The following is a 26,483-nucleotide window of genomic DNA, read 5'->3' on the forward strand; positions in this document are numbered from 1 at the left end:
GCCAATAATAATTAATTCTTTATTGGATCAAAAGATCTAATATATTTTTTCGATCAAACATTTCTTGTAGGCTTTATATCTGGAGAACTGCATATAGTGTAGCCAAACACAAACTATCACTTAACTCAGTATAATGTGCTTATTCTGTAGAAAATAAGAAAACTTGATTTAGGGGCGATTGAAAACTTCTGTTGCCCCTGATTCAAAAATTAATTATTGTCCCAGATCGCGATGTTTTGATGCTTTTTTTTTGTATCATTAATAAATACTTGTTAATTCTTCTGAAATTCATCGTTTCTTTATTTCTCACTATATGAGTCATAAAATATACACTAATTACAAGCAAACTATGTGTATTAGTTTTCTTCTAAGGTGTCACATATTAACACAATTACTTCTTACACTGACACTCCAACTCCAACCAGTGACGCACATATATTACTAAATAAGATATAATTATTTTTTGTAATGAAAACAGCTACAAATCAGGATACAACAACTCAAAATACAATAAAAAGTTCATATCGACCTGTAAGGGAAAGTGCATAGTTTTAAAGGGTTGTCCAAAATCGTGGGAAATCACAATTTTAACATGTCCTATTTCGAATTCGAGAAATCGTGGATTGACGATTTATATAAGCATAAAGGAACTCGTACACACGCAATCCAGAAATGTGTATTTTATCACAGAGGAATGGGTGTGCAGAGGATTAACTACATGGCATTATAGCCAAACATACACTCAACAGAAATGTCTGATACGCTATGATTTCGAGGAGGGACAAAGTAGGTATAATTTAATCTTTGACAACAGTGAACACAGAATGCTTCGATGAATGGTCCAAAGTGTCAGGATCTACTAGTTTTATGGTTCCTTGTGTTCGGCATAATGTATACTGTGACGTATTTTATCCAATTATATCTAACATTTTTTTTAGACATTAAAGGGTGTGACAAAACAGGGCACTCGTTATTTCAAAGCTGATGGACCCTGGCGCTGGCGGTGGCGATCTCTAATACTTCCAAATTCCCGCCGAAGCATTTCCCGATCATTGCTGTCAAAGATTATATTTTACTTAAATTGGACCCACTTTAAGTTCAGAGCATATTTGAATATTTTGTTGAGAGCATGTCTGGGCGTTCCCCTGTACACCAAACACACATTGATGGAAACATATATTCTTGGATTCCGTATGTGTGATTTGCTTAAGGCTGATATGGACCGCCAGCGCATAGTTTCTCAAATTCGAAATAGTACGTGTTGAAATCTAGCGTTTCCACGTTTTTGGACAGCCCTAGCTCTGAAACGATTAACTTTTCCTTGCATGTCTATATTAACATTTTCTCTTATTTGAATGCGAGGAATTATCTCTACTACGAGCTTTCAAAACGAGTATACAGCATTATCTTCATGAATTTTTGTCTCCAAATAATTATAAATTTATATGAAAGTTAAAATTGTAAAAGAAATGACAATAAACATAGCATTTTAAGATATCTTCGGCATACACATAATTTTTCATGGAGGGTGGAGTTGGTGTAAATAGTTTTTTTTTTTTGATTCGTTTTCTCTGTCATGGAATGTCTCTTTGTGTGTTTCTCACCTTTGTCATTTTCTTCTTTACTTTTGTTTCTGGTTTTGTCAATTTTTTTTCCGTTTCCTGGATTTACAACTAGTTGTTTACACGTTGAAGAACAGGACGTGATAAGACATACAAGTAACCGAACAATATAAATTGAGAAATACCGAGGACATAGAAATCAATGTTAAGGAACACATCTGGCAAACCCATACAAATTACACCAAGAACGTTGACCGTCGTAAATAGCAATAATGCGTAGCTTGCAGGGTGGAGTAGCTGACCTGTATACTTTAGTATGGGACGAATAGGGATGTTCTTTTCAGTAGCTAGCCTCAAGATGATGATGTAGTCATTTTGCCATATTCGTGTGGCAAGAATTAGTAGCACAATGAAGCCAGTCATGATGCAATTGCGTATTCCTGGCATTTTATTCAAACGAATTACGTACATGGCTAATAATGCCGCAAGCAATGTCTTAGCCGTCATGATTCTCTTCTTTGAGTGCTACAACCAAGGTTTAAGTTTTTCCAGCACTCTCAGTACTGTGTTTTGTGAATTTGGAACCTGAAAAATTAAACATAGTAAGTAGTTAGATGATACGGATATTGAAATATGCAGGAGTTAGCTGTTAATACAAGTTTAAAACAACTTAAACCTATAATAAATATTTAATTAATTAAAACATAAATAAATGTTAATTTCATGGACATTCTAATTCACATATGTAAGTAGCTCACATAACTCACACAATGTTTGAGTTTTCACACGTGGTAAAAGTACGCTTCCTAGGTTCCACGCCCATACATGAATTATGTCTTTAGACAAGACCTTTTTCGCAGTAAGAGGAATAATGCTGCTGATACTTTGTCTTGAGTTCATTTGGTAAAACGCATTCATCATTCGAACATAATTTCAGTACAAGTGTAATGAAATCTTTGTGTTTTACGCCGCACAGTAAGACCGGCTAGGCTAAATGATACGGTGATGGTGAGACATGAATGAAATGGAGGAATGAAGAAAGTGTGAGGAAACGGAAGAACCCCGAGGAAACCCACACACACGGTATTTGTCCACCACAAAGTTCACTTGGTGGTAGCTGGGATTGAACCCGGTACCCCTTACACGAGAGGTGAACGCTCTACTACTTTAAAAAAAAATCCTGACATATTTTCTACTTCCAGCACTTTTCAGGACTACTAGACTCGACAGGGACACGAACACAGAAACATCGAGGACAATTAAAATTCCATATTTGCTATTACATAGGGACTCGAACCCCCAATGGGTTTTACCTCACGATCGTCAACCTAACGCCTCAAACCGCTCGGTTACACCCACCGGCACCACTGAGCCACCACGGCCCCGCAGTACACGTGTAGCTGAATATACATAATTCCTAATTGTTTGCAGTGAAATGTGTTGTTTACCTCCAGTCAAAGAACATATTATTCCGATAATTATCTGGACTGACTGAAATAAGTACGCTCGACATTGTTTTAGTCAACTAACATTAACCCTCAGACTACCAACGGGGTGTGAGGTACTTCGTTCCCACTAAGGTATATATATATATTGTTATTCATTCACCAGGTTATGGCATATGCTGATGATGTAAATTTAATAGGGGATGATAGGAGAACAATAGAAATAAATGCAGAGATCTTATCAAACGCTTGCAGGGACATGTGTTTAGAAGTAAATGCAGAGAAAACTAAATACATGGAAGTGCGTCCGGACCGTAATACTGCAAATTGTGGAAGCGTTAAAATATTAAATAATACTTTTGATAAAGTGGATACTTTCAAATATTTAGGATCAATATTAACAGACGAAAATCATATTCACGAAGAAATTAAATGTCGACTAAAAGCAGGGAATTTGTGTTACTATTCGGTTCAAAATCTCTTGTCATCGCGAATTCTGTCGAAGAATTTGAAGCTTAAAATATATAAAACGATAATCATGCATGTTGTTCTGTATGGTTGTGAAACATGGTCGCTTACTCTGAGGGAAGAACATAGACTGAAAGTATTTGAGAACAGGATCCTGAGAAGAATATTCGGACCCAAGAGGAACGAGAATGGGGAATGGCGGAAGCTTCATAACGAGGAACTACAGAGTTTATACGGTTTGCCCAACATTGTTAGGGTCGTCAAGTCTAGGAGGCTTAGGTGGGCAGGTCATGTAGCTAGAATGGAAGAAAGTAGAAACGCTTTCAAAGTCTTGACTGGTAGACCCATAGGAAAACGACCATTAGGAAGACCTAGGCGCAGATGGGAGGATAATATTAAGATGTAACTCGCAGAGATAGGAATACAAAGTAAAAACTGGATGCAATTAGCTAAGGATAGAAGTCAGTGGAGAGCTTTTGTGAACGCGGCATTTAACCTCCGGGTTCCATAGGCCATAGAGTTAGTTAGTTAGTTATATATATTGTAATTCCGCTTCTAATCGTTTCTTTAAAATTGTAAGAGAATACGTTATTGCTCAACATGTTTAGCTAAAGCCAATACCTTAATGTCGTTCAATATGAACGTTAGTGTGTCTCATCAATTTCGTATTTTAAGTTGATGGGCACAAAGTACCCTCCCCGTTTCTGGCTAGTTGGGGCTTCCGTCCCCAGGCCCCCGTGTATGCTCGGTCTACAGCCTCGCATCTCTTACATATCAGTCTTTGCATCAACAGTGAATTCCGTGCGTTTGTTCCTCTTCATATTTCCTGAATTTGTCCAACTGGAGGCTTCGCCCCCACACCCCTACCCTACCTTTGCTCGGTCTATTGCCTCACACCTCTTAAATTCACAATTCTACCGAATTTCAAGTTTATTTTACTATTTTAACTATCGAAATTATAAGCTTTTTTATCCCAAGAAAACGCCTATTTAAATAAAATGGGAATTTCTTCACCCCCTTTAGACCCCTTAAAAATTAAAATATTTACTTTTGGAATTTTCCTGTAGCTTAGTCCCGCAAGGATACAATCATGTCAAATTTCATCATTCTAATCCTGCCGGAAGGGCCTAAACATTTTGGGGTGTAGAAGACGTCCCATATAAGTACCATGGGAAGGATTTTTCAGTTCTCCATAAAACCACTCTAAACCTGGAAATGTTTATTTTTTCTAATTTACTTAGGTAATGCTAGAGAAAACGTACAAGCATACCAAATTTCAAGTTTTTATTCTGATTCTAAGTACCTAAAACATGAGATTATAAGTCTAAAAAACTACTCGTTTAAATAACATGGGGAAATTCTTCATCCCCCCTTTTGACAACCTAAAAACTAAAAATATTCCCTTTTGGCAATTTTCCTGTCGGTTAGTCCTGGAAAGATACAATTATTCCAAATTTTAACTTTTCACGTCAACCGGAAGTACCCCTTTAATTTATGTCAGTTCAGGTAGTGTTATATATAGTTAGGATAAGATTTTGCATCCCAAGAAAACGCCCATTTAAATAACTTGGAATTTGTTTATTCTCCTTTATACTCCTTAAAAATAAAAAAATAAAAAATATTCACTTTTGGCAATTTTTCTGTGTGTCAGTACCAAAAGGCTACAATCATGCCAAATTTCATCATTCTCATCCTGCCGGAACGGCCTAAACATTTTGTGGTGCAGAAGATGTCCCATATAAATACTCGTAACATAAAGGTTTTACAGTCCCTTATAAAAACACTCTAAAGTTAGAAGTTTTTATTTTTGGTTATTTACTTAACTACCACTAACATAAACGTACAATCACACCGAATTTCAAGTATTTATTCCAATTCCAAGTACCTAAAATATGAGATTATAGGTTCAAAAATAAAAATGCCCATTTAAATAACATGGGAATTTATTTCATAACTTCTTTAGACTCTCTGAAATTCAAAATATTTACTTTTGGCAAACTTTCCTATGGCTTAGTCTTGAAGAGCTACAATCATATCTAATTAAGTAATTGTATCTCTATAGGAAGTGTGCATTAATTTTCAGATGTAAAATGTGTCCCATATAAATAACATGGGGAAGATTTTACAGTTCCCCATAAAACCAATGTAAAGTTGGAATATTTTATTTTTTTATTTTTACTGATTTTGTTAAGCAATACTATAGAAAACGTACAAACATACCGAATTTCAAGTTCTTATTCCAATTTCAAGAACATAAAAAACAAGATTGTAAATAAAAAAATAACATGTGCAATTCTTTCATCCCTCTTTAAACTCACTAAAAATTAAAAATATTCACTTTTGGCAATTTTTCTGTGGGGTCGTCCGGGAAGGCTACAATCATGCCAAAGAACCCGCACAATACTTATGGAAATAGGATTTCGGTGGGAGTAATTGAAACCGTGATATGTTGTAGATGCTGTGATCCTGAAAAAAAAGGAACGTCTCATTAGGCACAACCACCAATCACTGACCTTTCGGCCACTACAGGGTCAGTTTTTGAAAACAGCCAAAAATAATGATATCTGGATTTCGGTGGAAATGTCTGAAAACCAATGAAATATTGTAGATATTTAGATTCTGAGAAAAAGACCCAATAGATACAACCACAATAGATTTACAGTTTGACCACTACAGGGCCACTGTTTTGAAAACAACCAAAGATAACGATATCAAGGATTTTGGTGAAAATGACTGAAACCTGACGTATTATAGATCTTGTCATCCTGAGAAAAATCTCACTAGTCACACCACCAATCACTGACCGTTTGGCCACTACAGGGCCAGTTTTTTGAAAACAGTCAATAATAAGTACCTTCTGGATTTCGGTGGAAAAGATTGACACCGTGATATATTGTTCATCTTGTCACCCTGAGAAAAAGTCTCAATGGGTGCAGCCACCAATCACTGACCGTTTGACCACCACAACACCAATTTTTTTTAATAGCCGAAGAAAACAATACGATAGATTTTGGTGAAATCCCTTATGTGTTGTGGATATTCTGAGAAGAAAAGTCTCAATAGGCACAACCAAAAATCACTGACCTCTTGGCCACGACAGGGACAATTTTTTGAAAATAGCCAAAGATAAATATCTTCTGGATTTCGGTGGAAAAGGCTGAAACTCTGGTCTGTTGTAGATATTTTAATCCTGAGAAAGAAGTCTCTGGCGAAACCGCTAATGAGTTATCGTTTGTCCACTACAAAGTGCCTTAATCAGAAGAAGGTAACAATATTCTGGATTTCGGTGGAAAAGACTGAAACCGTGGTATGTTGTAGATATTTTGGTCCTGAGAAAAAGTGAATGGGTGGGACAAAGGCAAACCCGGAAAAAACATAGATAGTAAGGTGAATCCGGGCTGAACCTCCCTCAGGCTAACAAATACTCTACCAACTGACCTACAATTGCTTGGTCCGAAACAACAATTTTTCTCCGAATCACATGTACAATATATCATAGTTTCATTCATTTTAACCGAAATCCGAAATATTGTTATACTCGGCTGCTTTAAAAGAGATGGTCATACAGTGGCCGACAGATCAGTTATTGGTGGTTTGCCCATTAAGACTTTTTCTCAGGATCAAAATATCTACAACATATCACGGTTTCAGACTTTCTTACCCTAATCCAGAATATCGTTACCTTCTACTGGTTTGGATAAAGTAGCTTCCTAGTAGCCAAACGGTCAGTGGTTGGCGGTTGCTCCCATTGAGAGTTTTTCTCAGGACTAAATATCTACAACATATCACAATTTCAGTCTATACCAAAATCCGGAATATTGTAATCTTCGGCTGTTTTAGAAAGTGGCCTTGTACTGACCAAATAGTCAGTGATTTATTTAGTGCCTATTGGGACTTTTTCTCAGAAGGAAAGTATCTACAAGATATCACGGTTTCAAGCAATTCTGCCGAAATCTAATTTCCATAAGGAATGTGCGGAGTCCTTCAACTTTCCACGTCAACCGGAACTCCCCCTTTAATTTATGACCGTCAGTTCATGTAGATTATATATATATATATATATATATATATATATATATATATATATATATATATATATATATATATATATATACTAGCTGGAGGCGAAGCTCCCCCGCCTTTGCTCAGTCTGCAACCTGGCGTGATCAACCTTTGCATTAGGAGTGGGTTTCTTGCATTTGCTCTTAACATTTCCTGAGTTTGATAAAGCTGAGGCTTTCACCTCTAACTCCAGTGTTTACTCGGCCTACGGCCTCGCACCTTTTAGACCGACAATTCTACAAAATTTCAACCTTTTTTCTCGCGTTTCAACTCTCTAATAGATAGGATTTTGTGCCTCAAGAAAACGCCCATTTAAATAACACGGACATTTTTTCACCCTCCCTTTAGAGAACTTAAAAACTAAAAATATTCGATATTGGGAATTTTCCTGTGGATTAGTCAAGAAAGGCTACAATCATGCCAAATTTCATCATTCTAATCCTGCCAGAAGTGCCTAAACATTTTGTGGTGCAGATGTCCCATATAAAAAAACATGGGAAAGTTTTTTTTCAGTTCCCTATAAAATCACTTTATGTTTTTTTTTTTTTATTTGCTTAGATAACGCTAACGAAAAGGAATGAGCAAGTTTCTATTCCTATTCCAAGTACCTAAAATATGAGATTGTAAGCCCAAAAAAGACCCATTTAAATAACATGGGAATTTCTTCACCGCCCCTTTAGACCCCCTAAAATTATAAATATTCACTTTTGGCAATTTTCCCATTGGTTAGTTCCGGAAAGCTACAACCATGCCAAATGTCAACTCTCCACGTCAATCAGAAGTACTCCTTTATTTTATGTTAGTTCATGTAGTTTTATATACAGTTAGGATATATACCAATTCACCCAAGTGTTGGATCTCAAATATGTTTCAATATTTCATCACTTATAGTGTAAAAACTGAATTGATAAAGTAATTGTACGAACACAATGAAATGCATTTTCAACATTTAAAAATACGCAATTCATCATCGCACATTATACTACATTAATTATAAGAAGTATAAATGTTGTTATATCACACCTTTCGTGGAACTTTCGCGATGCAGAAGGATTGTGATACCTTCTGGATGAAATTAAGAAAGAATCAGGGAATAAATTTTGTACAAAAATTTATAAAACGAGAAAACTTTCTCGTCTCGCCTCAAAAACGAGGCAAGGATTGCACTGCTTCTCATCTCGTCTCAAATTTAAACATTATTTCTCGTCTCCTTGGCAACACTATTCCATCCGGAGACCTAAAAATGGGCTACCGATGGCGTGTAATTTCTTATTGATGTTGTGCAGAAGTCTTTCTCTGGGGCAAGGATACACTAACTTGCTAGCCTAGCTCTCCGGCATAATCAGGTTCGACCTCAACAGTTGAGCGCCAGCACACGTGACAGCGACGACTGTAAGTGGATAGCAAACCAAAGACCGGCTCCTAGTGAGTGCGAGACAAAGGAAGTTAATGAACGCGAACGCGAAGGAGCATGATCTCCATGGTTAGTAGTGAAAGCGAACACGAGGAAGCATGAGCGCAATTGGGGATAGTGAGCGCTAGCCCAATGAGGTTAGTGAGCGCGAACACAAGAGATAATAGCCCCATTGGGGATAGGTGCATGAATAGAAAGGAGCATGAGCCCAATTGGCGATAGTGGGCGCGAGCACATTGAGGTTAGTGAGCGCGAACACAGGAGAGAATAATCCCTATTGTGGATAGGAGAGTGAACACAAAAGAGCATGAGCCGAATTGGGGATAGTGAGCGCGAACACAGGAGAGAATAAGTCCATTGGGAATAGGAGCGTGAACACAAAGCAGAGCCCAATTGGGGATAGTGAGCACGAACGTGATGAAGTATGATCTCCATTGTAGATAGTGAGAGAGAACATGAGGAAGCATGAGCGCAATTCAGGATAGTGAGCGCGAGCCGCAATAAGGCTAGTGAGCGCGAGCTGAAGGGAGATAAAGTCCCATTGGGGATACTGATTACGAGCATTACGGAAAATGAGCATCTACTGGGGATAGTGAGCGCAAGATCGACCTAGCACGAGCTTTATTGCGGGTAGTGATCTTGAGCTATCGTAAATTTCATTGAGATTAGTGAACACGAACTTCAATGATAGTGAGCCTGAACGCGTGCGAACCGATTGCAAAACGACCATCTAAGTTCTGCAGACTCCATTCTCACTTACCTATTTACAAAGCCCGTTACATTGGCAGCTCTTGAAGGAAGCCGCATCGGTAAATAGTTACAGTTTTTTTTTTTTTTTTTTTTTGCTTCAGACTAACGAAATAACACCCAATATTTTACTTCTTATATACAAGAATTAGTTTATCAGGTAAGTTTTTATCTCTTAGTTTGAACTTTTGACAAGACCCTTCACTATATATTGCCACTAATTCATATCTTGCTTGCCCTCTCCCTCAAGACTTGTGCTACAAAACAGTAAATTCCTAATATTTAGTATAGTATATATGGTTGTAGTAACTTCTCTTTAAGTTATAAGTCGACAAATTGCCAGGACAGTTTAGTACTCACCAGTGGCGGCTTAAGGAGATAGCGAGCTGTGCCCCGGCTTTGGGCCTCACTTTGTGGGGTCCCCGGAAGATAGTTAAATCAATATTACACCAAATATCGGATGAACCAACAGAAATATCTCTCTAATAAAAAAAAATCAGTGCTGGATTTCCGTATAAGGTAAAAAATCTATAGCTTAGGGCCTCACTCTTTTGGGGATCCTCAAAGAAATTTAAAGCAAAAACTGAATGTAGATTAAAAATAAATTAATTAAAAGTTTCATTATCTTGGGGGCCCCCAAAGAATTTTAAATGTAAAAGCTAAAATTCGGTGACAAAATAGATAAAGTAAACTTTTCACACTCTTGGGGACTCCCAAAGAAATATAAAGGAAAAGGTTGAATGTAGGTGAAAAAAAAAATAATAAAAAAAACGTTTCACTCTCTTGGAGCCCTCCCCCCAAAAAATAAAGAATAAAGCTGAATGTATGCGAAAAATAAGTAAAATAAAACTTTCATTTTCTTTGGGACCCAAATAAATTTAAAGGAAAAATGTAAAATTATAATATGAATAAAATAAAACTTTCACTCTGTTCAATAATCTCATAGAAATTTAAAGGAAAAAAGTTTAGTGTAGATTAAAATATAATAAAAGAAATCTCGAAGTATATTGTGTTGTTTACATTCTAAGGTCTTATGATGCAAGTAATGGGGCCCCGTCTGCTATCTTACTTCCCAAATGTCATTGTTTATTTATTTGTAATTGATGTGTTAGAAGAAATGCGTGACACTGGAACGCCTGATACGCAACGAGATGCTAGTCTTCTTGCAACCATCCAGTCATTTAATTTCATCACTTTACTGTATTTCTGCTCCGAAGTTCTCCCATATATTGATCGGATCCAAAAATGCCTTCAATCACAGGTTATGAGTTTCAATCAGACTCTTATTCAGGTACAGGGCCTGGTTGAGTCGATTGATACCTGGAGGCTTGAGCTGGCCAAGGAAATCATATCCGCAGCTGAAAGAAGTTGCACAGAATCGAACATAACTGTGGGTACACGCAGTAGGAGAAGGAGATGTATGGCTGGAGAAGAAGCAAAGGATGAACCTCTGACTGCACAGGCCGAAGTGAAGCTCTATCAGTGAAATTCTAGATGAGATGAGACAACAAATGTATGACCGTTTTACTCAGATGCGTGACCTGAACGACAGGTTGGGATTCCTGTGTTCTATCACCAACTTTGTGCAGCAGCTAGATGATGAGAGTACGGAAAGGCTAAAAGCATGTTACTCTGATTTGGCTTTGTTCTACTCGAATGACCTGGATGGTGTACAATTATTTCAGTATTGTAAGGATATAATCCGTTCACTAAGGTGTGCTCAGAGGGCTAAAGAACAACTTGACTTTTCCCCACAAGGCATACTGAAATATGTGTCTTCAGTAAGGCTTGAAGCTTACAAAAGTTTGGCAACCGCTTTTCAGATTTTGATAACACTGCCCGTACCTGTCGCATCATATAACAGGTCTTTAAGCAAAATGAAGCTGATAAAATCATACATGCATTCCACAATGAGTCAAGAAAGACTCACAAATCTGGCTATTCTTTCTATCTAAAATGAAATAACATCTACTTTGGATTTTGATAATATGGATGGGATTTTCGCAGCTATCAAAGCAAGGAAGGTAGCAATCTGAATGCTGGTGGTACACAGGCTAATCAGGTAATGGAACTATCGTCGAGAGTAGTTTCATGTTTCAACTTAAGACAATAAAAAAATACAAAAATACCAAAAGAATAATAAAAAGCCATCAAGATCTGTCAATTGACTGGTGATGAGAGGTAATGAAAAGTAGGATAGTACAACCGATACTAGAATTCTGTGCTCACATATTTCATCTATAATATCCCCAATTATTCAATATATTCAGGATTTTTTGTTATATTCTTAATACTAAGTATGTTAGTAAGTGGTAATGGAAACAGTCATAAATGACAGAATATAAACATGACTGAATTATTAAATACAAAATAATATGATCATAAGACAAGTGTGAAATTTGGAAACAATAGTAAAAAAGACAAGCAGGAGAGAAACATTCTAGTTTTTCACTATTCGTTGATATTTCGGCAAAAGCAATGTTATTAAATAGATCGTATATTATCACTGGAGAGAAACATAGTAAAAATAAATGAAGAAGACACACAGAAGAGGAATCTATTCTAACCATTATTTACTGATAGTTCGGTAAAAAAAAATGTTTAAGTATCTTGTATAATCACTGAACAACTGAATGCTAAAGTGAATGGGGCTAATTGTAGGGGAGAAATCAAATCAAATAAAACTCATGTAGCATAAACTCAGACAGGTGAGAAACCATGAATAAATTTAACCATATGAGAAATTACACAGGAGAAACACCAAAGGCGAGAACCGAACGAGAACATTCTAGAAACATAGAGCTTATTTTTTGAAATCGTAATCGGTTATATTATCATTTGCAATTTTTTCAATATCAGCTCATTGTTACAATTTGTACGCAAATTTTTCTCTATATCTACTATTAGGAGCATTACTTCCAATATTCCATCTAATTACAGTACGCGTTTGAACTAAGATGATATAGCTGTAGGATAAATTCTGGATTTTTTGTTGTTACGTTTTCTTTGTTCTTAAGATTATGTTATTCCTGTCGTGGGTGGTATTTTCAGTTACACTTGTATCCCTAGTTCTTTTTCTATCCTGTCCTGTGGTGAAAAATGAATTAAAAAAATATGCAATGGTAGTTCTGCTCCGGTTTTATGTATAGATACCAGCCTAAAGGCGGTTGTGAGCATTAAAAAAATAGACAGGGATGTTGAGTGTCCTCCCCCCATTTAATTCATATACCCCAGATTAAGATGGTTTAAACACACACACCAACGGGGAAAGCGGGAGGAGCAAACAAACAATGATTATGCAAATGAATGTCAAAAAAGCAGTGTATAAATCATGATTGTTCGTGAAGGGGTCCCGATCTACTTCACTGGCCCCGACCCCAGTTAGCCTTACACCGTCACTGGTACTCACAAAAAATTAGAGCATAAATTTGCATTTTTAAAAATAAAACATTTTAAAGGAAATAAAATTTTTCACAAACTGAAGCGATAGCGAATGTAGCGACATCTATTAGTGTTACAGTATATTGTTAGGATTGGCGTCATGCACAGAATGAAAGACTGAGATGCTTGTTGTCAGCGCCGTAACTTATATTTTTTGGAGGGAGGGAAAGCATTAATATTTGGGACCTTGGGACACCTAGAAAAACATTTTTGGCCACCCTCGCAAAATTTGAAAATAGGCCCATTCATTTCATCTTTCTCTTTGTGGGCCCCCGGAGCCTGCGTGCCCTCCCGCACGCCCCTGGACCCGTTCCATAAATGACAAATTAATTAAGGGGACAAAATTGACAAATCTCAAAGCCATGCTAACAAATATTATTTCTACGGTCCCTAAGAGTAGACACTTTTTACTGAAAAATGCCCAAGACTCATTTTTTGTTTTATTTACATTTAGTATGTGGTCGTGTTTATGTAATATAGTAAACCCGTTTGAATTTAGTTGATTTTAACGTCCCTTTTCAGCAGCGAGGCTATATGAGACATGCACCTATTGATTAACGTGGAATCCGCACCACATGAGATCCCGCCGGGAATGGAACCCAGGTCTCCCACGCCAAAGGCGCGCATGCTAACCTCTTAGCCACGGAGGAGCTTGTGAACCTGTTTGATTCTTCATGTTCGTATCGTATATGGCGTAAGAAAATTTTGTCTTTAAGTGGGCCCTCTCGAACGGCAGGAAGCTTCGGGGAAGGGGGGGGGGGCATTTGCCCCTGGCCCCGCAAGTTACGGCCCTGCCATTGGTTTGTCGTGTTTTTCTTTAATGGTGCTACTTACTATATAAATGACTGAAATGCATTCGCTTTTACTGCCTTAAATATTTTTCCTCGAATAAAACTAGGTTATTTGTTTGTTGTATTGAACTTTGGAAAATAAAATAGGAACACTAAACACGCAAATACTTCAGCAAGTAGTAGCTTAAGTAAAAAAAAAAAGGAAATAACAAACTGTTAATCTCCTCAGATAGTACTGAAAAGAGAAGTAAATGTCCTGCAGTGGCATGAATTTATAATATAAGTAAACAATAAACATGGTGATGATTGTTCATATGATATATAAGAATGAATTCTATTGATGTTCAGGGAAAACAGAATAAAAGAAGGATTTTGATTAGAATATTTCAGATATTGAGAAAAAAAATGGGGACTATTGAGATAGTTCCAGTTTCTGCCACAGATGGCAATACCATGCTTTGTACTCGATGTATGTGCTGCGCTCTATGGAAAACATTGATTACTAACCCGATCACCGCTTGGAAAATAAACTAAACCTTGAGATCTTGATCGTATCGCTACAATCACTAATTTAGAAATGATTTATTTTGGACTATGTGTTGTAAACAAATGGCATGCAATACATTATTGCATGAACTTGTAACAGGCTTTTATCAAAGTATGAAACAGTTCTCCCAAAAGAGAGAGAAAAAAGTTTAAAATGTCCATGTTGCTCACCAACCTATGGTTGAGGTGAACAAGAAGAAGATCCAATGGAGGGCTCAAAATTGAAAAAAAGAATCGCAAATAACACACACACACACACACGAGGACAGACATAGAGAATTCAGTTACGAACTATTTAAGTTCGTTGAAAATGTGATACGATAATCAATACTTACGTTTGAAATAGTCTTCCACGTTCAAGAATAGTGCCGGATCTTACTCCTATAAACAGAAAAAATATATGTTATTTACAAAAATATTTTGCAACCATTTACTTCCTGACATGATTAAATGATATACTGACACGTTCACCAACGCCATCTGTTGGACTTATGTAATCGCATACCTCCAGGCGTGATTAAACGAATAGCGCCACATTCACTGACGCATTCCATTCGACGACGAGACCTTTGAGTCACGTGACTTAATGAAATCAAATCTTTGAGTTTTACGTCTCACGATTATGCCGGTTAGGCTAAAGGAGACGGTGATGATGAGTAATGAATGAAAATGGTGGAATAAAGAAAGTGGGAGGAAACGGGAGAACCCAGAGAAAACCCACGTACACGGTGTTTGTCCACCACAAAGTTCACTTGGCGGAGGCAACTTATTGAACGCATACTATTTTACCTTACATTAGTGGCGGTTCTGAAGGAAAGTCGCGGATATAAAAGTTCGAATTTTCTCACTACAATCTGAAGGATTAGTAGGTGATTATAGTGGTGAAACGAATACAGCGGTATCTAGAAACAATTTTAAACATTGATTTTCCTTTATTATTTAGTAATTGAATGTAGTGTGTTTTGTTTTCTTTAAGTACTTTTTTACAGTGACTATGTCTTTCAAATTTAGTGAGATGCGCATTTTTTCAGGGATCCAAGCAGAAAATTAATGCATCAAAATTGCTGATAATAGTGGCCGCGGTGGCTCAGTGGTAGAGCGTTCACATCTAGTGTTTGGGGAGTAAACTTTGTGGTGGACAAACACTCTGAGCGTAGGATTCCTTGGGCTTCTACCGTTCCCTCTAACTTTCTTCATTCCACCATTCCACCATTCATTTCACATCATCACCGTCTCCTTTAGCCTAGCCGGCATAAGCGTGGGACGTAAAACTCACTAGATTTCATTTTGCTGATTGTAATCAACTGTTGATTTTGAACCAGCAGAATTGTGAATTGTTGATATCTGCTAGAGAACACAAAATAATTGTGTTAAATGTGAATGTGCTGGCCACGCAATACCGTATTGAACATGCATTGTCTGGTATGCCATAGGCTCTCATAAGCTTTAGTGGTTGGGATTGCAGCAGATTGGATTAGACGTTTTATTTGTTCTCTGGAAAGGCACTCACTGAACTCAGTTGATGAGCGGGGCCTTTATTTACACTTCGTAAGCAAATCTAATATAAATAAAATAAAGAGTTCGTTTGCGAGTGTGTCTGTCTGCTTGTCAGAGTGCGGTCTGGGGACCAGTCGAGTGGACCGAGAGTTACCAAATTTTGGACACGGGTACCTTGGTCCAGGCCAAAGACCAAGTCGAAGCGTGTTTTCAAAATTCCAACCAGAGGGGTCTCAGGGAGTCGTATACCGGAATATGTAAAAGTAGTAGAAAATGACCGATATTAGTGCCAAATACACAGTTTTCTCCGTCGCTAAGTTCAATGGTGACATTTCCGTTAGCGATGACTTCCAAATTCACCCCACTTGGCTGCGGGCCAGGGACCATCTGCGGGGGGTTACCGAGAGATGTAAAAATAATCCAAAATGACCGATATTAGTGCCAAATACATAGTTTTCGCGGTCACTGAATGGCTATACTCCCACAGACGTTGACTTCCAAATACAATCCCCATCGTCTGGTGGCTGTAGGCGTTTTTTTAAAACGAAACAGATGCCTCAGGGGGAGTGTACTGGGATAGGTAAAAAATAGAAGAAAATGGCCGATATCTTTTTCTTTCGTTGTTCAGTTTGTTTAGAAAGATATTTGATCTCTTACCTGCGAAGAATTTGCATTTCATTTTGTTATAAATAAAGGGCAAAGATTAAAAAGAAAGTAGTTTTTCTTCTACTTTAACACAAAGATTATTTTATTGGTAACCACTTTTTCCAATAACATGGAATTTAATGTTTCAAGAATACATATTTCGCATAATAAAGGTAAACATCATACCCAACAGTGTAATAAATACTAATTTGAAATGTTGAAGCAGGTACAGTTTTGTTCGTGTAGTAAATTGTATAAATGGGATCAAAAGACTGTAAAAACTAATTTTGATGTGTGTAATAAAAATATTTTCGAATACAAAATGTTAGTAAAAATACTGCAAATCACATAAAATTGTGATAAAAATCAACAAACTAAATAACTGTATGGCTTAAGGAATCCGAAGGTTCAATGCAGCATTCACAAAAGCTCTCTACTGACTTCTCTCCTTAGCCAACTGGATCCAGCTTCTATTTTTCATTCCGATTTCTGCGAGATCCATCTTAAGATTGTCCTCCCATCTGCGCCTAGGTCCTCCTAATGGTCGTTTTCCGATTGGTCTTCCAGTTAGGACTTTGAAAGCGTTCCTACTTTCTTCCATCCTGGCTACCTGACCTGGGCACTTGAGCCTGCTAGATTTGATGACCCTAACAATGCTTGGTGAACTGTACTAATTATGTAGTTCCTCGTTATGGAGTAGCTGTCATTCCCCATTTCCGTTCCTCTTGGGTCCGAATATTCGTCTCATTATCTTGTTCTCAAATACTTTCAATCTTCCCTGAGAGCAAGCGACCATGTTTCACAACCATAAAGAACAATAGTCATGATTAACGTTTTATATATTTCAAGCTTCAAATTCCTCGACAGAATTCGCAACGACAAACGATTTTGAATTAAATAATAACACAAATTCCCTGCTCTCAGTCGACATTTAAACAAACATAAATTATCAATTAAAACTTCACACAATAAACTTTTCAACCTGAGTACAGGTGGAAGAGAGAGATACAGATTGGTGAAATTCATAGTCGAAAAGGGACGGCAAACTACCCAAATCAATCAAATGAACTATGAGATTCATAGTTCAAATGATTGACTTGGGTAGTTTTTCGTCCCTTTTCGACTATGAAAAACATGAAAATGAATCATATCTTTGAGTTTAGCTTTCACGATTATCCACTTTAAGCTAAGGGAGATGGATTATTAATCCAAGTGAATTATGATGGAAGAATTGGTGGAATGAGAAGTTTGGAGAGAAAGGAACTATATCTAGAAAACCCACGGATACGACTATATCTGCCACAAACGTATCTGGCCACCAAGTACCAGTGACCCTACACATCAGATGAAATCGCTCTACTACTGACACCGTGCCCCCTTTTTCGACTATGTTGTCATGTCCCAAAGTAGGACGGGATTGAAATGAATACTGGACTTGTATCCAACGTAAGTATATAATGGGAATCGAGCGCAGGACCACATTCGGAAAGTACATGTTAGCCTAGCTACTTGGTTACAAAAAAAAAAAACATCAAATATAATGAAGTACCGCTTTGATTTTACCACTCTTAAAAGCCCTAGCACGAAAAGGCAATAAACGTAACTTCTTGTTCGTTTTAGGAGATACGACATGCCAGTGTGAACAATGGGGTTTCGTTTTAAATTCTGAAACTATGGTAGTTTTGGAAACTTCATATTTTTTTTTCAAAACAGGACATAGTGGGCTTTATACAGAGTCGTTCTGACGCGTGATTAGTGCCATACTAAAGACTTCGACTAACATATGTTTCCTGCAGTAGTCAGGCCTTTACAATGACACTAATCATACGTCAAAACGACTCTGCATAAGGTGGAATAGGTCAGTTTTTTCTTGGTTGCAATAGAGCAGTATTTCCCAAACTGGTATTCGTGCTCCCTCCGATTTGTGAAGAGTAAGCAAGTGTGGCACGAGTCACTGAAAAAAAAAAAAAAACTCAAAAATTATGAATGATACAACACTTGAAATAAACATTTGCGATTTAGCTTTTGCATACTTGAGAGACGAAAGATGTTTGACGTTTTGCGTTTCCAATAGCTATCCAAAATTTCTACTTAACTAAAAACTTCATAAATACAAACTATTATTATTATTATTATTATTATTATTATTATTATTATTATTATTATTATTATTATTATTATTATTATAATTATTATTATTATTATTATTGCAAATCGGGTCTGTCAGAATGAGTGAGAGCAAGGGGACTGAATTATAAAATAAGTGTCTGATAAATAAATTTGATTAATCCTGTAATAGCGTGATAAGATCAGAAGGGAAACTTGTTCTTCGGACATGAACCCATATCAAGAGCAGCTTCTCGCTATTTAGGATTATAATTATTACCGCAGAAGAAAAAATAACAGCTGAGATGAATCGTATATATGCTTTGGACGTCAAATTAATATCGAAAAGTCATTTTTTGTTATTTATTTACCGCTTTGGATGCATGAATATTAAAATAGAAACCAAAGGCTGAAGTAAATGAGCTGTTCCATAAGTGTCTAATTTTCTTGTTTGCGTTGCGCGCATACTATTTGGTGTGGGAACGGATCGTGGCCTAAGACATTCACATATGAACAATGGTGGCCATAGCTCAGTGGGAACATGGCCAAAAGTGGGTCAACATTGCAATGGAAATCCCCAAATTGAATGCATGTTTTTGACATATTTTTTGTATATCGCCTAAAAGAGGGGGCGCGCTCGTTGGGGTTTTATGGAAATGAGACTACACATTGAGCTCTACAAGCACTATGAGTTTCATCGCACTCAAGTATTTGGAACAAGGAATTAAATCGGGTCAAAATTAGGCGAGTTACCATCTCCGATGCTCAGACTGGCTTGATATGTGGCAAACCTTTTGAAAGAGAATGCCGTAGCCGTGTAGTATTTCCGCTGAGGAGCAATGCTATAGATGAAATATGTGGAATTGAATGGTAGTTAAGATTGTGTACATTGTGCACCATATCTTTAAAAAAATAAAGTAAAGTAAAAGCAGGGATGTTCACAAAAAGAAAGAAAAAAAACTGACCATGACACTAGCGTGACACGTGGTATTGAAATGTACAAAATGATAGATATGCCACCTGAGCTGAACTACAGGGTTTTCCTTACTCCCAGTATCGCTATGGCAGTTCGGTTGGTTATTATGAGCGATGTAATGTGTTATACGTAAGTGTGCAAAAGGATTCAATTTTCGATTTTCTCATCCTCTGACATTAATGGTTCATCGTAATCGCTCAAGAGCCTAGATACATCTTCTTGTGAATAAAATAAACCATCCAAGAATGCAGATGACTTCTTACGTGGTGCGATTGCTTCACCTATTATTATCTACCAAATAATGAGCATGACATGTGCACAACATTCAACTATCCGTGCTCCATTTGCACATTGACAAAAATATCCTATAATGTAATCGTCCCCATCCGGAACAAGATCGTATAAAACAAAAGTGCAGTACTTTACCGATTACTGTGCCTTGAGTGGCTATGTACACAAACAGGGTAAAATGTTTGTCTCAATTCAACAAAGTCGGAGCATCGGAGATGGTATGTCACTTGATTTTCACCAGATTTATTTCCCTGTTCCAAAGGCTCGAGTGCGATGACACTCACAGTGCTTGCAGAGCTCAATGTGTAGTCTCACTTCCATTGAATCTCAACGGAGTGTACCAACTCTTCTGGGAGATATACAAAAAAAAAAAATCAAGAAATGCGCGCCTTATGGGCATTTCCATTGTATTGTTGGCCCGTTTTTGGGCATGCTCCCGATGAGCTATGACCACCATTGTTTATATGTGAAGGTCTAAGGCCACGTCCTCTTTCCACACCAAATTGTATGCGCGCAACGCAAACACGAAAATTGGGCACTTTTGGAACAGCTCCTTTATACCTGGAATATGCCCCCAAATTGTAAATATAATGTGATGTGATCACTTTATTTCACAGTAAATGCCTATGGAAGTGAAGGGGGGAGAATCTTGTTTGATTTTGCTTTTAATGGAGAGATCCATTGTGCAGTAATAGTGATACCAAACTAGTATTTATACTAGTCCACTTCTCTCGTGGTTGTAAAGAAAATACATTTTTTTTTTTTGGGTTTTGCCTAAGTGCAAGGCTGATTATTTCCAGTGAGGTTATAACTGAAGTATACCAAAATTTCAACTTTATGTAACTTGTACTGATTTAACATTTTTTTAAATTCAGCTTGCAAGGTCAGATTACACTAGAAGCACCAAAAATATATCTAATTAGAACTTAAGAATAACTGTTATGTTATACTGTAGTCTTATGTAGGCATTATGAAAACTTAGTCATATAATATATGAAAGGTAAGATGAGAATTAGGTACGTCTTTTATGAGTTAAATTTATGCCTAGAATACGCTCTCAAATTGTGAATAAATGTGATTTAAACAATTTATTTCACAATAATGGTCTATGGAAGTAGAGGGGTAAGAATCTGGTCTCATTTTGATTTAATTGAAGACTTTGGGGCAAAAACCCGTCAAGTCCAAAAAGTGAAAGTGTAAAGGAGATAGCTTCTCAAGGGTATCTCTTCATCCGATTTTCTTCTAACTTATCACATATATACCAGTCCGAAAATAAATCGTCACGATTTTTTTTGTTTCTTTCAGAAAATAGGTTAAGGGGGTAAAAGGGCCCCTTTTCAAAAAAGCCCCCCCTTGATTAAAAGGGACAGTGTAAAGAAACGAAACTCTGCCGATGCAAAGATGACTTCAAAGTAGGAAATGCGGGTTTTGTCGTTTTTGTGAGAAAAGGGTTATAGGGGCAATGGCCTCCTTCGAAATTACAAAGGATTCCACACAATCCTTACGGAAATTGGATTTCGATGGAATTGCTTGAAACTGTGATATGTCGTAGATATGGTGTCCCTAAGAAAAACTCTCATTGGACCCAACCACAAACCACTCATCGTTTGGCCACTACAGGGTCACTTTTTTGAAAACAGCAGAAGATAACGATATTCTGGATTTAGGTAAAAATGACTGAAACCGTGATATGTCGTAGATATTGCGATCCTGAGAAAAAGTCTTAATAGGCACTACCACCAATCACTGACCATTTGGCCACTACAGGGTCCCTTTTTTGGAAATAGAAATTAACGGTATTCTAGATTTCGGTGGAATTGTTTGAAATCGTGATATGTTGTAGATATTATGGCTCCGAGGAAAAGTCTTAATGAGCAAAACTACCAGTCACTGACAGTTTGGCCACTACGAGGCCACTTTTTTGAAAGCAGCCGAGCTGAAGATAGTGATACTCTGGATTTCGGTCAAAATGACAGAAACCGTGATATGTTGTAGATATTGTCATCCTGAGAGAAAGTCTGAATGGACACAACCAAAAACCACCAATCGTTTGGTCACTACACCAATCGTTCTTGAAAACAGCCGAGTATAACGATGTTCGGGATTTCGGTAAGATTGAGTAAAACTGAGATATGTTGAAGATCTTCTCATCATGAGAAAAAAATCTTAATTGACTCAACCATCGAATTATGACCGTTTGGCCACAACAGGTCTAAATTTTTTTAAAATAGCCGGGTATAACGATATTTTTGATTTCGGTGTAATTGAATGAAAGTGTGATATGTTGTAGATGTTGTGATCCTGAGAAGAATTGTCTAGGAATTTCCAGGGTTTTCGTTTGTCCCACAATATGAACATCTGGATATTGTCTAGGTTTAAATGATGTTGGCCGCTACTCTTCCCACCCTTTCTGGGTTGTGGGATACGACTTTTCATGGTTTCATCAATTCTGCCAACGTTCCAGAGTATCTTTACCTTCTAGTGTTTTAAAAAAAGTTGGCCCTGTAGTATCCAAATGGTCACTGATTGGTAATTGCGTCCATTGAGACTTTTTCTCAGATTCACAATATCTACAACATATCACGGTCTCAAGCAATTCCACCGAAATCCAGAATAACGTTATCTTCTGTTCTTTTCTTAAAGAAAAATAGTGGCCCTGTGACGGCCAAACGATCATTGATTGGTGGCTGCGCCTGTTCAAGGGCGCCGATCCTGGCAGGTCTGGGACCCCGGGCAATCTAAAGCACATGTGGACCACATTTATTTTTATGATATATAGTTTATATGTATTTCTTTTGTTATATGTGTTTTTTATGAATGGGTTCCTCCAAAGTTACAGAGAAATCGGCGCCCTTGCGCCTGTTGGGACTTTTTTTTCAGGATTACAATATCTACAACACATCATGGTTTCAAGAAATGTCACCAAAATCCAGAATACCGTTACGTACTGTTCTTTTTTTTTAATGGTCCTGTAGTGGCCAAATGGTCATTGATTGGTGGCTGCGCCTGTTGAGATTCTTTTTCAGGATTACAATCTCTACAACATATCACGGTTTCAAGCAATTCCACCGAAATCATGAATACCGTTACTTTCTGTTATTTTTTTAAAGTGGCCCTGTAGTGGTCGAACGGTAATTGATTAGTTGCTGGGCCTGTTACGACTTTTTTTTCAGGATTACAACATCTACAACATATCACGGTTTCAAGCAGTTCCATCGAAATCCAATTTCAATTAAGATTGAGCGCGTTTCGAAGGGGGCATTGCCCCTGCAACCCTTTTCTGGCTAAAACGACAAAACTCGTATTTCCTACTTTAAAGCCATCTTTACATCAGCAGAATTTAGTTTCTTTAAAGTGGCCCTTTTAATCAAGTGGCCCTTTTTTGAAAAGGGGTCCTTTGCTCTTCTTAACCTATTTTCCGAAAGAAACAAAAGAAAAATACTTGTCGAATTATTTTCGGTCTAGTATATATGTGCCAAGTTTGAAGAAAATCGGATGACGAGAAACCCTTGTGACGCTATCTCCTTTATACTTTCACTTTTTGGACATGACGGGTTTTTGCCCCAAAGTCTTCAATTGTGCAGTAATAGTGATATCAAACTAGTATTTATGCTAGTTCCACTTCTCTCGTGAATGTAAAAAAAAAAAAAAAAAAAAAAAACATTTTTTTTTTGTTTTGCCTAAGTGCAAGGCTGAATATTTCCAGTGAGGTTATAACTGAAGTATACCAAAATTTCAACCTTATTTAACTTGTACTGAACTAACAATGTTTAAATTCAGCTTGCAAGGTCAGATTAAACTAGAAATACCAGAAATATATCTAATTAAAGCTTAAGAATAACTTTTATATATCTTAAATTTGGCTAACATATATAGTCCTATGCTTCGTCTCCAGATATGCATATGTTTGGAAATTAAATACATACATCCGCTGGCAATAGTAATTAAATATGAATAATTTAATTTCTCTGTTCCTTTCAGAGAGAACGATGGCTTTGGTACTAAGGGTCGTTGGTTCGATTCCAGAGTATTGAGTCTGTGGTGTCAGTTAGTTTTATTAGCGTTCTACTATTACACGCACATTCTCCTTCTCCCAATGATATCATAAACATTTTCTCTTATGAACTATCCGCCTCATAACCTACACACCGTAACTATTCTCTATATAACTTATAACATAATGATACTTCACACAGTTTTTTTTTTTTTTTTTTTGCTTATTTCACATATATAAAGTGACTGTAGGATAGTTGTCCCGTTAATTTAGAAATTGTATTTTTGTATGGTGCTACTTATTTTATAGAACTTAAGTTTGAGTGTGTTTGCAGTTGAATCTTTTTTTTTTTTTTTTTGTAAAATGACACGTCATGTTTTGCCACACACAAAATTAACAACAATGTTGTGTTTGCTACACGTAGATACACATTTTGTGAGATATCCGCACCTGTGAAGCTGTTGCCTTCAATTGGTATATTATAAATAAATAGACGTTTTTAGAGAAATTATAGTATGTAGTATATTTTTTTTCATTTTTCTCAAAACTTGTTTCTTCTGACATGTGTTGTTTCATAAAGAGAAAAAAACTATTCACTTGTCTCTTCTTTCTGACTGGAGACATTAAGCCTCAAAATTATCTAAAAACTGAAAAATTATTTTCCTTACCTTCAAGTACAAAAGTAGACAGCAGTAAAGATGACTACTACCGCACCTTGCCTTTCTGAAAAAGAAAGAACACTGTGCACTTATCTGTTTTACTGTGAAACACCTTGTTGAGTTTTTTGTTCTTTTGTATTTTAAAAATACAATTTAGAGTTAATTTCAGCCATAAAAGAAGCAATATGAATATATTGTGATACATTCATAAATCAACACTAATTATCTTACATTCCTATGCATTAATTCCAGTCTGAAATATTTCACTCTCCGTAGAGGCTTACACATATCAAAATGGCGACTCCCTCGACATAAACATGGCCGTCATTTTATGTTACAAGCGAAAAATAGAAAACAAATAATTTTGGTTTTGAACTCCAATCCTAAAATGGTCATTTTTATAATTGTTTATTTATTTTTATTTATTTAACGGCAGAGTTAAGGCTATGTTTGCCTTTTCTTACACTCAACCAACTCAAATGTATACAAGATATTTTCCCATATATCAAGGGAAAATGGTACCGTAAAATGTGGACTACTTGAAATCGTTTCACACATATGTTTATAGTTTTTTTTAAAAAATAATTAAGTCTTAAATTGTTAAGTTTAACAAATTTTTAAGGCATAGTGCTCTGTTAATTCATGAATTGCTAGTTAATTGAGTAAATAAAATATATCGCTGAAACGGACATGTTGTTACGAGTTAAATTTAAGCTGCATCATTACCTTTCAATTAAAATCAAATAATGTCAAAACAAAAACTAATTGAATAAAACTACAAAATGCATAAATGCTGGTAATATATCTACCGTACATTGAATACAAATATACTTACAATTCAGGGCTCAAACCACAGAAAATCTCAATATAACAGTGGGTAATTGTGTAGGCTTCACTGCGCTCTTCTCAACGATGTTTTCTGTCTTCGCCAAGTACCAGGAGAGATACGTCGCAGCTATTAACGGAAAACGCGCACTACTTCCAGACACGACTAAGAGTCAGCGCAATGCCTTGCATCTAATTCTACATCGTACGCCATTTTCGGTCCAAAAATCATATAATTTTGTTCTAAAAACTGAATATTGAAATGCAGAAATATATTGATTGACACGCAAAATTCTAGACATGTAACTAGTGTATCAGATAACATTTCTACACCACTGTCTAACATTTGAAATAAATAACATGCTTTAGTAATTCAATTGATATTGGCTTCAATATAATAGAATGGTCTTCGTGGGTGTAAAATTTTAAAAATTCTTACATTCTACTCTTGCATTTTGAACTTTGTGTCGATATTTTCTAAAATGATATTAATTTGTTTTTCGTACCTTCGAAATTGATTACTATTAAAAAGTTTTAGGAAAGTTTTGTAGTTTTATGAGCTGACTACTATTATTATTTTCCAACTTCCTTTTGTGTCTGGAACAACTACATTGTAAAGAGATAATACAATATTTTTCATCAGTTTCTTGTAGGCATTTGAAAAAGAAAATGCAATGTTAATAGTTCAAAGTAAGTAACATTGTAGTGTATATATATTCAGGGGCGGATTAAGGACGGAGCCAATGGAGCCCAGGCTCCAGAGCCCCCAGGATCGGGGGTCCCCAATTTCCCTCTCTTTAATACTAAAACATAGCAATCAACTTATTATATTATAGTGTTATAGACTCATGACCCAAGCTATTTTTTTCCGCTCGCTGTATCGCTTGTGTTAAAGCTTCTACCACTAGTATCTTCACAATACGTATTTTGTGAGGAAGTGAGCTATTTTGAGCCTCTATTACAAACCAAATTATTAGCTTATGACAATTTCTTTGAATTATCTCTGTCATTACT

General features: G+C 36.6%; 1 long non-coding RNA gene across 1 annotated transcript; it reads right to left on the reverse strand.

The window, feature by feature from the left end:
- Positions 1-296: 296 nt before the first annotated feature.
- LOC145673815 (uncharacterized) lies at positions 297-25,565 on the reverse strand. The gene is made up of 3 exons (XR_014128821.1): positions 25,480-25,565; positions 24,654-24,708; positions 297-2,147 (listed from the first exon to the last, which is right to left on the reverse strand). It is a non-coding gene; the product is annotated as an uncharacterized LOC145673815 (long non-coding RNA).
- Between the last annotated feature and the right edge of the window lie 918 nt (positions 25,566-26,483).

The sequence above is a fragment of the Thermobia domestica genome, chromosome 17, assembly GCF_964235325.1.
Source record: "Thermobia domestica chromosome 17, izTheDome1.hap1.1, whole genome shotgun sequence".
Classification (NCBI taxonomy): domain Eukaryota; kingdom Metazoa; phylum Arthropoda; class Insecta; order Zygentoma; family Lepismatidae; genus Thermobia; species Thermobia domestica.